Source organism: Pseudorca crassidens, chromosome 2 (genome assembly GCF_039906515.1).
Source record: "Pseudorca crassidens isolate mPseCra1 chromosome 2, mPseCra1.hap1, whole genome shotgun sequence".
NCBI classification, from domain to species: Eukaryota; Metazoa; Chordata; class Mammalia; order Artiodactyla; family Delphinidae; genus Pseudorca; species Pseudorca crassidens.
In genome coordinates this window covers 123,333,816-123,338,967 of record NC_090297.1, presented here as the reverse complement: position 1 = coordinate 123,338,967, position 5,152 = coordinate 123,333,816, and the positions used below count along the sequence as shown (strand labels likewise).

Below are 5,152 nucleotides of genomic sequence, written 5' to 3'. Positions count from 1 at the left end.
TACTGCTGGAAAATGGCCGCCTCCTTTGTGAGAGACGGCCACTCAGTGAGGTTCACATAGTCAGCAAGGAGTCCTTCTTGCTCAGCTGATTTAGGAGAAAGGGACCACATCCTGAAGCAGAACAGTCTTCATTTATTTCAGATTCTTTCCCTTGTTGCCAGCTTTCCGTTTACCTTCAACTTCCATCTCTAACGATGTTTATTGCGTGCCTGCCTGCACCCGGTGTTTCCACATAGGGTCCCACCACACAGCCCATTCAGTCTTATGACAACCCCATGAGGTACTGGGCAGCAGTGCTCCATTTTATGGGTGAGAAAACCAAAGCTCTAAGAGACTAGTCTCAGGACTGTCGTTAGTGAGTGGTGCCGCCTAGGTTTCATGCCTGCCGTTCCCAGGGTCCTCACTGCGCTGAGCTCCACCATGAATACGACTGCAGGAAGAGGTACCATCAGAGGAGGGGGCTATGGTGTGGGATCCTGAGACCAGGTCTGAATCTCTCTCTGGGTGATTAGGGCGCTCCTGACCACATGTCTCCCCATAGGCTTTAAGACAGACCTGTCTCAGGCTCTCTCCCTGGGGCACAGGGACAGCCACCAAGCCACCTGCAGCCTGTACCTCCTGCCAGCACCATTTGCAGTTGCTCAGGGCCCACCCACTGACGTGTGGTAATGGGGTTGGATGCAATTGATCCAGCAGGGGCTGGGAAAAAAAAAAAAGCATGGCGATGTTCCAAAAAACTTTGTTTACAAGCAGGCAGCTGCCCAGATTTGGGTCGTAGGCCGTATTTGCCACCCCTAGTTAAGAACAATGGGATCAGAAGTCAGATGCTTGGGTCCAAATCTACCTCCACTACTTCGTATGCCTGGTTTTCCAGCTCTGCGTCTGAAAGGAGGCCCTGTCAGTAAGTGTCTGCCCATCTCGCCTGATCCCAGCCCATAGTACCAGGGAGACACCTGAGGTGCCCTCCTTAGGCAGCTGCCCAGCTGGAGTGTGTGGTTGGCTCCAGTGAGCAGATAGCACAGGTGTGAGCTTAAAACAAAAAATGGCCTACATTTGCTGGGGGAGTATCTTCAAGGTCGATAGCTCTCTCACTAAAGTGAAATGGAAACCCCAATGTGGTTCGGCTGGCCTGAGTGATAAATGCACTTGTTATTATTCTCTGATTCGCTCTGTTCATGGAGAGTTTAGTCACGGGAGTTTCTATTCTCAGGAACTCGCAGCACATCACAACACACAGCTTAATTGTCCTCATAATAATTCTGCTCTGTATCAAAAGCCTTTACAGGCAAGGGGTGGGGGGCAGTTATGAGAAATCATGTGTGTTAGAATTGCTACCCATGCTTCGAGATCATCAGATAAAAGTTAATTAATAACACACGTACGTGTACAGGCCACCTCTCTAATCTTAAATTCAGGTTATAATAAAAGGATGGCCTATTCTATTTTCAGCCTTCTTTAACCCTTGAAATTGTGTTGATTTTGAAAGTAAAAATCCAGCATCCTGTTAAGTTAAGGAAAGACAAAAACAGATGAGAATTATAGAGCAGTAAGAGTCTGGCTCAAAGTGGTAAGAATTATTGTAGGACAAGAAAGCATTGGGACTTCTGGTGGGACCAAAGTGAGGCGGCGGGGCAGGGGCTGGCACCTCTCGCAGCAACCATGGCACATACCGGCCGCACCGTGCCTCTCATCGTGACGAGTGTGTTCTGGGGCTTCGTTGGCTTCCTGGTGCCCTGGTTCATCCCTAAGGGCCCCAACCGGGGAGTTATCATCACCATGTTGATGACCTGTTCAGTTTGCTGCTGTCTCTTTTGGCTGATTGCAATTCTGGCCCAACTCAACCCTCTCTTTGGACCACAGTTGAAAAATGAAACCATATGGTGCATCAAGCATCACTGGCCTTGAGGAAGAAGACCTGCTCTCCAGTACTCAGTCATTGAGATCACAAAGAAAACTCCTCTAGATGCAAAATCGCCTCCATACCCAGACCACCTTCCTTGAGTCATCCACTTTGGCCGTCAGCTGCCTTAAACGTTCACACAACATTTGAATATTTATTCTACAAAGCAGTACTTTTTCCTGTCACCTGTTTTACACTTTGATGAATGATGTGCCTATTGAATCTAAACTGTGCTGCCTCTATAAAATGTTTATGCAATCTTCCGAGATAGAAAGTGCTGTTCTTCTGAGAAATAACATTACTCTCTCCTTGGGAACTGTGGATCTGAAGATGGCTCCTGCCTGCTTACAACATGAGAATCAGCGACGTGTTTAAAAACTGTTACATGACAATAAGACTCCAGTGGGGCAGTCAGTAGGAGAACATGTCCAGAGGGAAAATCTGTCCCACCAGAACTATACCAAAGTATATTTTCATGTTGAATTTCTTATTTCTGCCCTCTTTTGGAATAAATTATTTTTCTGCTTTCTATGGAGAAAAGAAAAAAAGAAAAGAAAGCATTGGGTGATGTCAAGATCTCATCATCGGGAAAATGGAAAGCTACATCATAAACGTTGTCTGCCTAATCATCCTAAGCCTTCTCATTGTAAAGGATGTATTGTCTTCTCAGAAGCAGTAATCTCCTTTGGGACATGAGTAAAATAAGTTGAATTCAGTTTCCCTTTCATGATATAATGAGTACTTCTCCAGTGCAGCATAAGAAATAGAATATCACCCAGGAGAAACGTACATAGGCAGTGATAATGTGGAACAATCTAATAAAGAAAACCCACATGCCCCATGGAGGAGAAGCCCTCTGTGTGTGTGATCGTCATCTTGTGAGTGCTTCGATCACACTTTATAGTTTTGCTAAGTGCTTTAATGTAAATTACTTCAATGAAAAATTCACATCCCTTTGAAATGTATAGGTTAGCCCCCTTTTATTGGTGGGGGCTCTCTTTAAGCTAAAGCTTAAAAAAGATAAGTGATTTGCTCAAGATTAGTTATATTTGTAGAGCTGGAAATTGAATTTCATTCTTCTGGGTCCAAATCCAAGTTCTTCTCCCAGAAAGTTAACGTGTGGACAGGTTGTAGGTATATCTGTGGCCTGGAGCAGTGGCATGCAGTGGGGTGAGCAACCTTATAGAAAAGAATACACTCAAAACTAAAATTTGCATATGAGCTTCCATTATTACACATACTTTCATTTTCTATTTATTTTCCTCTTAGAGGTCAAAATTTCCATTCCTGATTTTAACCCAAAGAAGGGCTAAGTAAATTCCATGGGCCACTCTTGAAGAAGGCAAACTGGAAAAAATATACAATGCCAAATGACTAGCCTAACAGGGTGTGGACACCTTGGTCACCACTCATTCTTGTACAGTTTAACCCTAGTGACAATTTTGCAGGAACAAAATAGCTACTGTTTTTGATATTTGGTCTCCAGGTGTGTCAAATACCTTTTGATTGAGTGCCCAGAGCAGGGCTTTTCAACCTCTGCACTATGGCATATAGGGCTGGATAATTCTTTGCTGTGGGAGGCAGTCCTGTGCATTGTAGCACATTTAGCCGCATCCCTGCCCTCTGCCCACTAGATGCCCATGGCACCTCCAAGTTGTGATAACCCCAAAGGTCTGCAGATGTTGCCAAAATCCTAGGGGGCAAAATCTGCCCCCGGTTGAGAATCGGTGGATTCAAGTCATCATTTTTGTGGGTTAATCACTCATTGATGGGTTAGGCCCTGATGGACCATCTAGTCTGACTTCATTTTGGTCATTAAGTTGACCAGCACAGGAGGCTAGCAATAGATCCATTGCTAATCACTTTCCCCGACAGGGCTGTCCTGTGAGAATGGCTTTTTGACAGCTCTTCCCAAGGGCAGCAGCTATAAATCATGGAAAGCAGCCACTTGACATTGGGTATCCACAGTTGGCAAATGCCTCCTTCTGTCTTCCATTTGCATTTCCATCCAGACTGTGGGACTGAGGGAGGTCAGTTTCAGCAGGAAGTGGAAAGTGCATAGGTTTAGGAGGCAACCAGACCTAAATCGAAATTCTGGCTTTATCACTACCTAGCTAGGCGACCCTGGGCAAGTGACTAAACCTCCCTGAAACTGTCTGCTCCTTTATAAAATCAAAATAACTCTACCTACCTTAAAGAATTTGGGAATTAAAGGGCTCAGATGGAGCTAGGCACATAGTAGCACTGTAATAAATATTTTCTATTACTATAAATTAAAAAGGAATGAATGTCTGAACAGATACAGTTAGAAATGTCAAATGGAGTGTCTGCCAGTGGCCAGGTCTGTCTGAGCTAATCTCAAGTGTTTTCTGATGATCTCTGAAGCATGTGCCCATCTCGAGCTCCCTCAAGGCCCTCTCCACCTGTTCCCTCTCCAATGTCCCCATTCCTCTGACTCTTGAGGGACCTGAGTGTTCCAGAACAAAGAGTCAGAAAGGTGTGGATTCATGTAGAAATATGTCAAAGCATTGTTGGTTTTAGCAGCTGATCTGTTCTGGGGTGTGAAAAACAACCAAAGTCACTAAGCCACAGAGGGATTGAAATGTGAACAGATGGGCAGATGGGAAGGCAGCTCTTCACCTGAGCAGCACGGAAGTTGCTGCCCTGGCCGGGGCTGGAGGAGAGGCTGGAGGACAGGAAGGGTGGCAGAGAGCTGCCATGGCCAGGATCCCAAGGCCAAGCTGCTAGCACCCATCACACATCTGCAGCAGGGTCTATACTAGGCACCAAGGAGAAAGGGCCAGACCCTCAATAGGATATTTGGTCAGGACAGCCCTGGGTAAAACGACAAAGGAGACTTTTTTAGTACCATCTCTCTTCCCCTCTGCATCACGGAATTTATGCTTGGTAAAGAAGCTAGGATCTCCTTTGTCCTAATAATCCCTTTAGTTCACTGGCTCCAAGAAAGGAGGTAGCAGAATCATGAAGCTGGGGGTTGAGCCAGAAAGATGCTGGAGGTGGAATTCAGGTCATGGATGGGGTCCGGTGCCCCTTCTATAGGGAGTTCTAGGTTTGTTCCGATTGACAGTTTGTGGTTCTAGATCTTCGGCCCAGGATGGACTGCCAGCCCAGTGTTCCTTCTGCTCTGCCAGGCTCCTTCCCCCATCCCTGTGTCTTATTTTAACTCTAAATTCTAGGATAATAGGTATCCAAGGAGATCAGTACTGTTTCCAGATCAAATACCAAAAATAT

The 5,152-nt window shown here is 45.7% G+C and overlaps 1 pseudogene; it reads left to right on the top strand.

Annotated features, from left to right (window-relative positions):
* Positions 1–1,619: 1,619 nt before the first annotated feature.
* LOC137219643 (V-type proton ATPase subunit e 1 pseudogene) lies at positions 1,620–2,741 on the top strand (annotated as a pseudogene).
* The last annotated feature ends 2,411 nt before the right edge of the window (positions 2,742–5,152 follow it).